Here is a 12452-nt window from a genome sequence, read left to right on the forward strand (position 1 = left end):
TCCTTTCGGTCCCGGCTGGCGTGGCGCCAAAGGCCTTTCCCGCCGGTCGACGGTGCGCCGACCACTCTGCTGCACGCCTAGCCCCTCACGGTGAGGGCTTGGCCCCTAAAGGTGCGGAGAAATCCGCACCTTTTGGGGCGGCCCGTCGTCGGAGTGGTTCATGCCACTCCATCCCGCCGGTACCCCCCGCCCCGCCGGGTAGGGGAGAATCCCGCCCCTCATGTTTCCAGCCCTGGGAAAATACATCCTTTGTCCAACATCTCGGAGGAATGGTGGGAGGTGTGTCACATGACCTCCCCCAAGCTGCTCACACTTGTAATGCGTCTTGTTGCGCTCGAACACTACTCAATGTGAGAGGGTGGCGTGGTAGCACAGTGGTTAGCACTGTTGCTTCACAACTCCAGGATCCCAGGTTCGATTCCCGGCTTGGGCCACTGTCTGTGCGGACTTTGCACTTTCTCCCCGTGTGTGCGTGGGTTTCCTCCGGGTGCTCCGGTTTCCTCCCACAGTCCAAAGATGTGCAGGTTAGGTGGATTGGCCGTGATAAATTGCCCTTAGTGTCCAAAAAGGTTCGGTGGGGTTACTGGGTTACAGGGATAGGGTAAGGGTGTGGGCTTAAGAGGGGTGCTCTTTCCAAGGACCGGTGCAGACTCCATGGGCCGAATGGCCTCCTTCTGTACCGTGAATTCTATGTAAATCATTTGATCCTTTTTTTTCATCCTGATGCACATCTCATTCTTACTTTTAGTGCAGATGGAAGATCCTGACCAGAGTTTGGTGATGAGGAGTCGGATGAAGTGAAAAAGTCCTCATTTGATTAAGGTGGTGGGAGGCGGCTGGGGTGAGACCCAACTTGCAGTGGTGGTTTTGCTGGTGAGTGGGTTGATGCTGTCAGCATCGTGATGAGAGCTGCCATTGTGAATGATGTTGTGGACTGGTCTCAGCTCCATGGCACCGGTTGTTCGCTTTGGTGAACCTGGAAATATCCTTGAGAGAATAGAGGAAGCAGAGAAGAGAATCCTGTTGCTCGATGGGGCAGCCCGAGACCTCGACCACTGGTCTGCGTTGTCTTGTCCCCGATGCACGTCGAGGGTAGTCGGAGGCGGTTGGACACGTCAGGTCGTTAACCTCGGCCCCGGCGAGAGGCTTGTTGCTGTCGGGGCGACAACGTGGCAGAGGCGAAGCCATTTTGTACAATGGAGCTTTGGAGGGATCCTGGATGTTGTTCAACGATCCTGTCATGGCTTTGGCCATTCCAGACTCCATGGATGCTGTTATTATCCTGCAGTTCAACAACAATCCTGAACTTTATTCCCTTGTGACTATGCCGCTGATTTTATGTTATTGTCTTTTCTTTCCTCACAAGGGTGTGAGATATACGAGACCCGAGGCGGTGGTCGCCTGTTATCCTGTGCTTGCAAAAGCCTGTTATTTTGGGGTTAAAGAATCGTTGACCGTTTCCTGTAACGGTAGACAGGTCTTGTACCCGAGAAGGGGACATAAGGATGTGTTATTGATGCCTCTGGTGTGACTGGAGCTGGGGGAGTTGTGTTCTGACGCTCGCCCGAACCTGGCATCAAGATCTTATCCTGGACTCTGGTGGACGGTGCGAGCACTCGCTACGGGGGAAGGTGTGCGCTGTTTCACCATGTTTTCATGGTCTTTTACTCCTCTTCCTTGTTCTCTAATGTATCACTGGTACATACGGAGGCACCAAGCTTAATGATTATACTGACCCATCTGTATTGTCGTTCTCCTGTCCTCCTCTGTATTTATGTATTGCTGAGACATTTGTGCTGTGTATTCCGAACCCAGACCAGACCCCAGCTGTGACTGGAATACTGGACCAAAGCTCCAGTGTTTTAGTTTATTTGTAAGACTGTGTGGAAAGAATGATTCGTTCGAAGAGAGACTGCATGAAAAAATAGAGCTTTAGTATTTTTAAAACAAAATGTTATCATGAATACAATATTAAACTCTAACTTCACACCTGAAAAGAACAGCTTACAATTAGCCTTTAAACACTACTACTCAATTCCCCATTAAACAACAAGAAAATAAACATACAGCTCTCAATCCATCCTAAAATCAGCATGGCATAGAGGAATACTTGCTTCACAGAACAGATTTGACTCCTGTTATAACCCCTTCAGACTCTGGCTGAATATCTTCAAAAAGCTGGCTCACCTGGCATGTGTCAGCTTCCTTGTCCTCAGACAAGACTGCTCTAGTTTATTATTATTCACCTTTTATCATAGACTTTATATCATAGAATTTACAGTGCAGAAGGAGGCCATTCGGCCCATCGAGTCTGCACCGGCTCTTGGAAAGAGCACCCTACCCAAGGTCAACACCTCCACCCTATCCCCATAATCCAGTAACCCAACCCAACACTAAGGGCAATTTTGGACACTAAGGGCAATTTATCATGGCCAATCCACCTAACCTGCACATCTTTGGACTGTGGGAGGAAACCGGAGCACCCGGAGGAAACACACACACACACGGGGAGGATGTGCAGACTCCACACAGACAGTGACCCAAGCCGGAATCGAACCTGGGACCCTGGAGCTGTGAAGCAATTGTGCTATCCACAATGCTACCGTGCTGTAACTATTGTACTGGGAGACAATTGTGGACTCAGTGTCAGACAGGTCAGACTTCAATTCCTTTGCCAAACCTTCTCAAAACCTCTGTCGGACATCATTTCCCCAAGCTGAAAAACAAATGAACTCTCCAGACTGAAAGCACGTTAACTCCCCAGGGACTTTCCCCAGTCAAACCACAGTGCACTGCCCTGGCTGAAAATCATATTCCTCTGGTCAATGTCACCTTCTGGCTCCTAAAAACTCCCAGGCCTTGCAGAACAAAATCCTTTTAAAACAACATGACTACTGCAGTCAAACACACTAAACCCCAGGTTTTTAACCCTTAAATTGCCCCAATATTTAGAGTCCAACATTCCTAAAATCCTCCTTGTCAAAGAGATCTAGGAGTACAGGTCCACAGGTCATTGAAAGGGGCAACACAGGTGGAGAAGGTAGTCAAGAAGGCATACGGCATGCTTGCCTTCATTGGCTGGGGCATTGAGTATAAGAATTGGCAAGTCATGTTGCAGCTGTATAGAACCTTAGTTAGGCCACACTTGGAGTATAGTGTCCAATTCTGGTCGCCACACTACCAGAAGGATGTGGAGGCTTTAGAGAGGGTGCAGAAGAGATTTATCAGAATGTTGCCTGGTATGGAGGGCATTAGCTATGAGGAGCGGTTGAATAAACTCGGTTTGTTCTCACTGGAACGAAGGAGGTTGAGGGGAGACCTGATAGAGGTCTACAAAATTATGAGGGGCATAGACAGAGTGGATAGTCAGAGGCTTTCCCCCAGGGTAGAGGGGTCAATTACTAGGGGGCATAGGTTTAAGGTGAGAGGGGCAAGGTTTAGAGTAGATGTACGAGGCAAGTTTTTAACGCAGAGGGTAGTGGGTGCCTGGAACTCGCTACCGGAGGAGGTGGTGGAAGCAGGGACGATAGTGACATTTAAGGGGCATCTTGACAAATACATGAATAGGATAGGAATAGAGGGATACGGACCCAGGAAGTGTAGAAGATTGTAGTTTAGTCGGGCAGCATGGTCGGCACGGGCTTGGAGGGCCGAAGGGCCTGTTCCTGTGCTGTACATTTCTTTGTTCTTTGTCCATTCGTCACCTGTTCTGCACCAATCCTCAGGTTCTGTGGGTTATTTGTTCAAATGGAAAAATTTCAACAAAAATATATATTTAAAAACCTGCAAAAGGCTGAAACATTGGAACTTGTGCCTCCCAGACTAACTCACTCTCCATGTCTTCCCCCATTGTGGAAGTCTCGCTGCTGGATAGACGGATCTCCCACAGCAGGAAATCTCCCCTCTGAAGGAACATTTCGTTAGAATTTGAATTCTGAACACATGGAAAACTATGGGCGGGATTCTCCGTTTCTGAGACTAAAGTGTTGGCGCCGACGCCGAGTTCGTGGACTTTCACGACAGCAAAACTGCCGCCGAACCTGGATCGATTCAGCAACTGTGGAAGGGCTAGCACTGGTGCCACGTGGAACACCATCGATTCCAATGCAACTGTGCAGGACCCTCATCCTTTTTCCTAATCCCACATTTATTGTGTTAGTGTAATAAGGGGGCAGATGTTGCAAAACCCCTTTCTCCTGTGTGTGTGTGTAAAAATCAACCAACCATGGCTGCACAGTGCTGCTGAAGTGTGCAGCTGCATGCCTGCCTTGCTGGCTGCTTTTGGAGCAGGGTGAAAAAGGAGGTGAAATGGAGAAAGTGACGCTAAAAGGACAGTGCGGACTTTCATGAACACCAAAGTCGGATTCCTGTTCTATTGACCTCACAGACAACGTCACAGTGAAGAAGCCGTGAGTTTAAAAAGCGTGTTTTTCCTTTTGGGAGAAGGGATTAACTGAGAAACAACACAATTCAGTGACAGTCGGGGTCATTATCGTAAAGTAATACAAGTAAACAAAGTAGGCTAAGGGAAGTTAAGTTAGCATAAAGGAGGTAAGTAAATAGTATTCTTATATGAGTATAATTTTTGGGCAGCACAGTGGTGCAGTGGTTAGCACTGCTGCCTCACGGCGCCGAGGTCCCAGGTTCGATCCCGGCTCTGGGTCACTGTCAGTGTGGAGTTTGCACATTCTCCCCGTGTTTGCGTGGGTCTCACCCCCACAACCCAAAAGATGTGCAGGGTAGGTGGATTGGCCACGGTAAATTGCCCCTTAATTGGAAAAAATTAATTGGGTACCCTAAAAAATTGGGTACTTTTTTAAAGTATAATTTTTGTTAAAAAAGGGAGTAAATGGGGGGTTTAAGGGTAGTCATGGCAGGAGAGCTTGCATCTGTGATGTACTCCTCCTGTGCTATGTGGAAAGTCATGGCAGCTTCAGTTGTCCCTGGTGACAATATGTGCAGGTAGTGTGTCCAACTACTGCTACTAGCTAACCACATTTCACAGTTGGAGCTGAGGGTGGTTCGCTGTGGAGCATCCAGGATGCTGAGCAAGTCATGAAAAGCACATTCTGTGAGGTGGTCACACCGCAGGTGAGCATTGAACAGGCAAAAAGAGCACCAGGCAGAGTACAGGAAGGCAGACAGTGCAGGAATCCACCTTTCTAACAGATATACCGTCTTGGATACTGTTGGGGGAGTCGACTGCAAGGGAAAGCAGTGTCAGCCAGCTTCATGGGACCACGGATGGGTCTGCTGCACAAGACGGGAGGAGGAAGAACGGCAGGGTTACAGTGCTCGGGGATTCAATTGTAGGGGGAATAGAAAGGCATTTCTGTAGCTGCAAGAGACTCCAGGATGGTTGCCTCCCTGGTGCCAGCGTCAAGGAAGTCACTGAACGTCTGCAGGGCATACTGAAGACAGAGGGCAAACAGACAGATATCGGTGGTACCAATGATGTAGGTAAAATAAGGGATGAGGTCCTACAAGCAGAATTTAGGGAGCTCGGAAGTAGATTTAAAAACGGGTTCAAGAAGGTAGTATAATCTCTGGATTACTTCTGGTGCCACATACTAGTGAGTATAGAAATAGGAGGTTAGTCCAGATGAATGTGTGGCTGGAGAGATGGTGCAGGAGGGAGGGCTTTAGATTTCTGGAACACTGGGATTGTTTTTGATGACTGTGGGACCTGTACGAAGCGGACGGTTTGCACATGAACCGAAATGAGACCAGTATCCTTGCAGACGATTTGCTATTGGGGAGGGTTTAAACTAAGTTTGTAGGGGCCTAGGACCCTGAGCAAAGGTTCAGCAGGGATTGATGCACAGTCAAAATTAGAAGAGGCATCAAGTGAGTCAGGAAGACAGAATGTCTCAACTAGTTAAGTCACAAGGGTGCTTGGCAAGAATGGATGGTATTTATTTTAATGCAAGGAGTCTGACAAACAAGACAGATGAGTTGAGGGCAGATATAAAACATGGGAGTATGATGGCATTGCTGTCATTGAGATATGGTTGAGAGAGGGCAGGATACGGGGAGTGGTATTGTCGCTGAACTAGTAGTTCAGAGACCCAGGGTCATGATCTGAGGACCCGGGTTCGAATCCCACCACGGCAGGTGCAGGAATTTAAACTCAATTTTAAAAATCTGAAATTAAAAACCTAATGATGACCATGAAACCATCGTCAGAAAAACCCATCTGGTTCATTAATGTCCTTTAGGGAAGGAAATCTTCCATCCTTACCTGGTCTGGCCTACATGTGACTCCAGACCTACAGAAATGTGGTTGGCCATTGAATGCCCTCTGAAATGGCCTAGCAAGCCTCTCAGTTGCATTTGACTACTACAAAAACACAAAAAAGGAAGGAAACCGGACGAACCACCAAACATCCAGCCAGGCACCGGAAACAACAATAGAAAAACCAGTTCTGTCGACACCTGCAAAGTCCTCCTTGCTAACATCTGAGGGCTTGTGCCAAAGTTGGAAGGGCCGTCTCACAGACTGGTTAAGCAACAACCTAACAGTCATACGCATAGAATCATACCTTACAGATTATGTCCCAGAGACCACTATCACCATACCTTGGCATGTCCTGTCTCACCGTCAGGACAGACCCAGCAGATGTGGTTTATAGTCGGGAGGGAGTTGCCCTGGGAGTCCTCAACATCGACTTTGGATCACATAAAGTCTCGCGGCCTCAGGTTAAACATGGGCAAGGAAACCTCCTGCTGATTACCACGTACCGGCCACCATCAGCTGATGAATCAGCACTGCTCCATGTTGAACACCACTTGGAGGAAGCACTGAGGGTGGCAAGGGGCAGAACATGCTCTGGGTGGGGGACGTCAATGTCCATCACCAAGAGTGGCTAGATAGCACCACCACAGACCGAGCTGGCTGGGTCCTAAGGGACATAGCTGCTAGACTGGGACTGCATCAGGTGGCAAGAGAACCAACAAGTGGGAAAAACACACTCGACCTCATCCTCACCAATCAGCCTGCTGCAGATGCATCAGTCCATGATCGTATCAGTAGAAGTGACACCTTGTGGAGACAAAGTCCCGTCTTCACATTGAGGATACCCTCCATCATGTTGTGTGGCACTACCACCGTACTACATGAGATAGACTTCGAACAGATCGAGCAACTCAAGGCTGGGCATCCACGAGGCGCTGTGGGCCATCAGCAGCAGCAGAATTGTATTCAACCTCAATCTGCAACCTCATGGCCCGACATATCCCCCACTCTACCATTACCACCAAGCCAGGGGTTCAAACCTGGTTCAATGAAGTGTGCAGGAGGGCAGGCCAGGCATAACATCAGGCCGACCGAAAAATGAGGTGTCGACCTGGTGAAGCTACAACACGGGACTACTTGTGAGCCAAACAGCATAAGCAGCAAGTAATAGACAGAGCGAAGTGATTCCACAACAAACGCATCAGATCTAAGCCCTGCAGTCCTGCCACATCCAGCCGTGAATGGCGGTGGGCAATTAAACAACTCACTGGAGGAGGAGGCTGCACAAATATCCCCATCCTCAATGATGGAGGAGCCCAGCACATCGGTGAAAAAGACAAGACTGAGGCATTCGCAACAATCTTCAGTCAAAAGTGCCGAGTGGATGATCCATCTCGATCTCCTCCAGAGGTCCCCAGCATCACAGATGTCAGTCTGTAGCCAATACGATTCACTCCATATGATATCAAGAAATGGCTGAAGGCACTGGATACTGCAAAGGCTATGGAGCCCTGACAATATTCCAGCAATAGTACTGAAGATGTGCTCCAGAACTTGCTGCAGCCCTAGCCAAGCTGTGCCAGCACGGCTACAACACTGGCATCTACCCAGCAATGTGGAAAGTTGCCCAGGTGTGTCCTGTACACAAGAAAGAGGACAAATGCAACCCAGCCAATTACCGCCCTATCACTCAAATTGTTGGAAGGAGTCATTCACAATGCTATCAAATGACACTTACTCAGCAATAACCTGCTCCTGGACGCTCAGTTTGGGTTCCGCCAGGGTCACTCAGCTCCTGACCTCATTGCAGCCTTGGTTCAAACATGGACAAAAGAGATGAACGCCAGGGGTGAGGTGAGAGTGACTGCCCTTGACATCAACATAAGAACATAAGAACTAGGAGCAGGAGTAGGCCATCTGGCCCCTCGAGCCTGCTCCACCATTCAATGAGATCATGGCTGATCTTTTGTGGACTCAGCTCCACTTTCCGGCCCGAACACCATAACCCTTAATCCCTTTATTCTTCAAAAAACTATCTATCTTTATCTTAAAAACATTTAATGAAGGAGCCTCTACTGCTTCACTGGGCAAGGAATTCCATAGATTCACAACCCTTTGGGTGAAGAAGTTCCTCCGAAACTCAGTCCTAAATCTACTTCCCCTTATTTTGAGGCTATGCAAGGCAGCATTTGACCGAGTATGACATCAAGGAGCCCCAGCTAAACGGGAGTTAATGGGAATCAGGGGAGTAACTCTCCGCTGGTTGGAGTCATACCTTGGTTGGAGAGTGGAAGGTGGTCAGTTCTCTCTTGGACTGGGATATCTATGGGATATCAGATCTGGTTAAAGGCGGTGAGAGCCCTGGCCCAAGAGTTGGAGGGCATAGCCAAGATGGTGGAGGGGGGAAGGGTCATCGTCAATGGCAAAGCTGCCAATGGATCAGGTGATGACTTTCATCAAGGAAGAATCTTGGCAGCAAAGGAAGGAGATGCAGGGGGATTGGACGAAGGCGATTGAGGGGGGTGTTGCACCTCTACACGGGACCTTGAAGCGGGTGGAGAAGTGCTTGGAGGCGCGTGGGGCGATGATCCAAGAGGTGGAGGAGGCTGTGTCTGACCAGAGCGACCAAATTGTATCGCTGGAAGTGGAGATGGCGATCCTGGGGGACGTTTGCAAGACGCTGCGGGCGAGGGTGAAGGAGGAAGAGAATCGATCCCGGTGGCAGAATTTGAGTATTTTGGGCCTGCCGGAGCGAGTTGAATGAACGAGCGCCACAGGCTATGTGCGAAGATGTTCGCAAAGTTGATGGAGGAGAAAGTTCTCGACAAGGCCCCGGAGGTGGACCGGGCCCACAGGTTCTTGGGGCAGAAGCCAAGAGCGGTGGAGCTGCCACGGGCGGCGATTGTGCGTACACACAAGTTTCAGGAGAAGGAAAAGATTTTGAGGTGGCCCAAGGCAAGACGGGACTGCAGTGATGACCTCCCCAGAGGGATAGGAGCCATAGGTGATCGTGTCAATGGACGTGGAGAAGGCCTTTGACCAAGTAGAGTAGCAATACCTGTTCGAAACCCTTGGGAGGTTTGGGTTTGGGCCGAAATTTGTGGCGTGTGTGCGGCTATTGTACACATCCCCCATGGCTAGCATGAGGGCAAATGGGATGAATTTTGGATATTTGGGGTTGCATGGGGGATGAGACAGGGGTGCCCACTCTCGCCACTGCGAACAGCGCTGGCGATCGAGCTCCTGGCAATAGCTTTACGTGCCTCCATTGATTGGCAGAGGATTGTGAGGAGCAGTAGGGGGCACAGGGTGTCTGTATGCCGATGACTTGACTTGTTGTTTGCGACAAAACGACTGGAGAGTATTGGGAGACTCATGGGGAAATTTGGGAACTTTTCAGGATACAAATTGAATGTTGGGAAAAGTGAGGTCTTTCTGGTAAATGCTTCGGCATGGAGGGCGAACTTAGGAGCTCTGCCATGGAAGATGGCGGGGTCAGATTCCGGTATTTGGGGATTCAGGTGGCACATGACTGCCCAGTGCACAAGTGGAACCTGACAGGCTTGGTAGAGGAGGTTGGAAGGGACTTTAAAAGGTGGGATTCCCTGCACTTGACTCTGGCAGGGAGGGTGCAGGTGGTAAAAATGGTTGTACTGCCAGATTTCTGCTTATCTTCCAGTTCCTCCCAATCTTTCTCCCAAATGCCTTTTTTTGGAGGGTGGACGAGTTAATATCGGAATTTGTTTGGGCAGGCAGGACGCTGAGGGTTAGGAGGGTCCTGGCGCAATGGGGCGCTCCTGAATTTGCCGCATTATTATTGGGCGGAAAATGCCGAAAGAATGTGTTGGCAGGAGCGGGGGGGCGGTTTCGGAGTGGGCTCGGTTGGAGGAGAACTCGTGTAAGGTGACGACTCTGAGAGCCCTGGTGACGGCCCAGTTACTGTTCTTCCCGGGAAGGAGCCCGGTGGTGGAATCATCAATTAGAATTTGGAACCAGCTGAGGAAGCACTTTAAACTCGGGCCCATGTCAGTGTTGGCCCCACTCTGTGGGAATCGTAGGTTTGTGCCGGGGTGGAGGGGGATAGATGAGATGTATAGAAAGTGGCAGGAGGAAGGGATACTGCGGGTTAGGGACCTATTTGCGGAGGGTATGTTTGCGGACTTGGAGAAGTAGTGAGAGAGGTTTGAGTTACTGAGGGGGGTGAGTTTAGGTTCGCCAGGTGTAGAGTTTTGTACGGGCGGAACTGCCTGTGGTAGTCTGTGTAGAGGTATTACGGTACCTGGTAATGCTGGAACACCTTGGTAGATATTGTATGTTTCCTATTGGTCAAGCTGTATGGTAGCTCCGCCCTGCTAGGCGGGGTATAAGAGCCCATGCCGCCCCAGCAGCCTTCTTTCTGTATCTGAGCTGCTGGGGGAAACATCTAGCTTATTAAAGCCTTCAGTTGGACTACAACGCATCAATTTAATAAGCTAGATTTAAAAGGATGGAGCTCCGAATCAAGCCGGAGTGTCTGCAACTCAGCCCCCACGCGGCGGACTCAGCGGCAACATTCAAGCACTGGCTGGCGTGTTTTAAAGGATATCGCAGAATGGCCGAAAACACACCCACGGGAGAACAGAAATTGCAAGTCCTGCACTCGAGGGTGAGCCCAGAAATTTACACCCTCATTGAGGACGCGGACGACTTCGATGCAGCAATGGAGCTGCTAAAAGGACATTATATTCACCCGGTAAACCAGGTCTACGCCCGACATCTGTTAGCAACGAGGCGACAAATCCCTGGGGAATCGCTGAAAGAATTCTACCGTGCGCTCCTGGTGTTGGAGAGAAACTGCAGCTGCCCGCAAGTTTTGGCGAGCGACCACACAGAATTCTTGATCCGGGACGCTTTCGTGGCAGGTATGCTGTCCTCCCAAATCCACCAGCGATTGCTGGAAAAAGACACCCTAGGCCTCAAGGAGGCACGGGCCCTTGCAGGCTCCCTGGATGTGGCCTCCAGAAACGCCCGCGCTTACGTTCCCGATCGCGCGGCAGCCCCCTGGGCAGCGTGGAACCCCTCCGCAGCCGACCCCAAGACATCCCCCATCCCCCCACAAGCTTGTGCTGCAAGGTGGCCTGGCAACCCTGGGGGGCCTCGCAGCTACTTTTGCGCGCAGGCCAAGCACCCCTGGCAGTGCTGCCCGGCCCGCGCATCCACCTGCAACGGATGCGGTAAAAAGAGCCACTTCGTGGTGGTATGCCAGGCCTGTGCGGTCGCCGGCGGTGAATGCGGACCGCCACCACAAACCTCTCCACGGTCCCCGTTCGGCCAGCGGGTGCCGCCATCTTCCTCCTCCAGGCCCACGTGCGGCCCCTGGGCGCCGCCATCTTGTCCTGCGGACGCCACGTTTGATGGATGGGTGCCACCATTTTGTGCACCCCCAGCTATGTGCAACCAATGGGAGCTGTCATCTTGGATGGACCCCCAGGACTCCAGCTTGGCTGACCGCACACCGCCCGAAGAGAACACTCAACTGCTGAGATTAGCCTCAGTGACCCTGGACCAGTCCCGACCTTGAACACTCTCAACTGCTACAACAACAGTACTAATCAACGGGCACGAGACGTCCTGCCTAATCGACTCTGGGAGCACGGCGAGCTTCATACACCCCGACACGGTAAGGCGCTGTTCTCTCCTCGTCCACCCCGTTAATCAAAAAATCTCCCTAGCCTCCGGTTCCCACTCAGTAGAGATAAAGGGGTTTTGTGTAGCAAACCTCACAGTCCAGGGAAGGGAGTTTAAAAATTACCGGCTCCACGTCCTTCCCCACCTCTGCGCGGCTACACTCCTGGGTTTAGATTTCCAGTGTAATCTCCAAAGTCTAACTTTCAAATTTGGCGGCCCTATACCCCCCCCTTACTGTTTGCGGCTTCGCAACCCTTAAGGTCGACCCGCCTTCCCTGTTTGCGAACCTCACCCCGGATTGCAAACCCGTCGCCACCAGGAGCAGACGGTACAGTGCCCAGGATCGGATCTTTATTAGGTCAGAGGTCCAAAGGCTACTGAGGGAAGGAGTCATTGAAGCCAGCAACAGTCCCTGGAGAGCTCAAGTAGTGGTGGTAAAGGCCGGGGAGAAGCATAAGATGGTCATCGACTACAGTCAAACCATCAACAGGTTTACGCAGCTGGACACGTACCCTCTCCCCCGCATATCCGACCTGGTAAACAGGATCGC

This window comes from Scyliorhinus torazame, chromosome 5, assembly GCF_047496885.1.
Source record: "Scyliorhinus torazame isolate Kashiwa2021f chromosome 5, sScyTor2.1, whole genome shotgun sequence".
In the NCBI taxonomy this organism is placed as follows: Eukaryota; Metazoa; Chordata; class Chondrichthyes; order Carcharhiniformes; family Scyliorhinidae; genus Scyliorhinus; species Scyliorhinus torazame.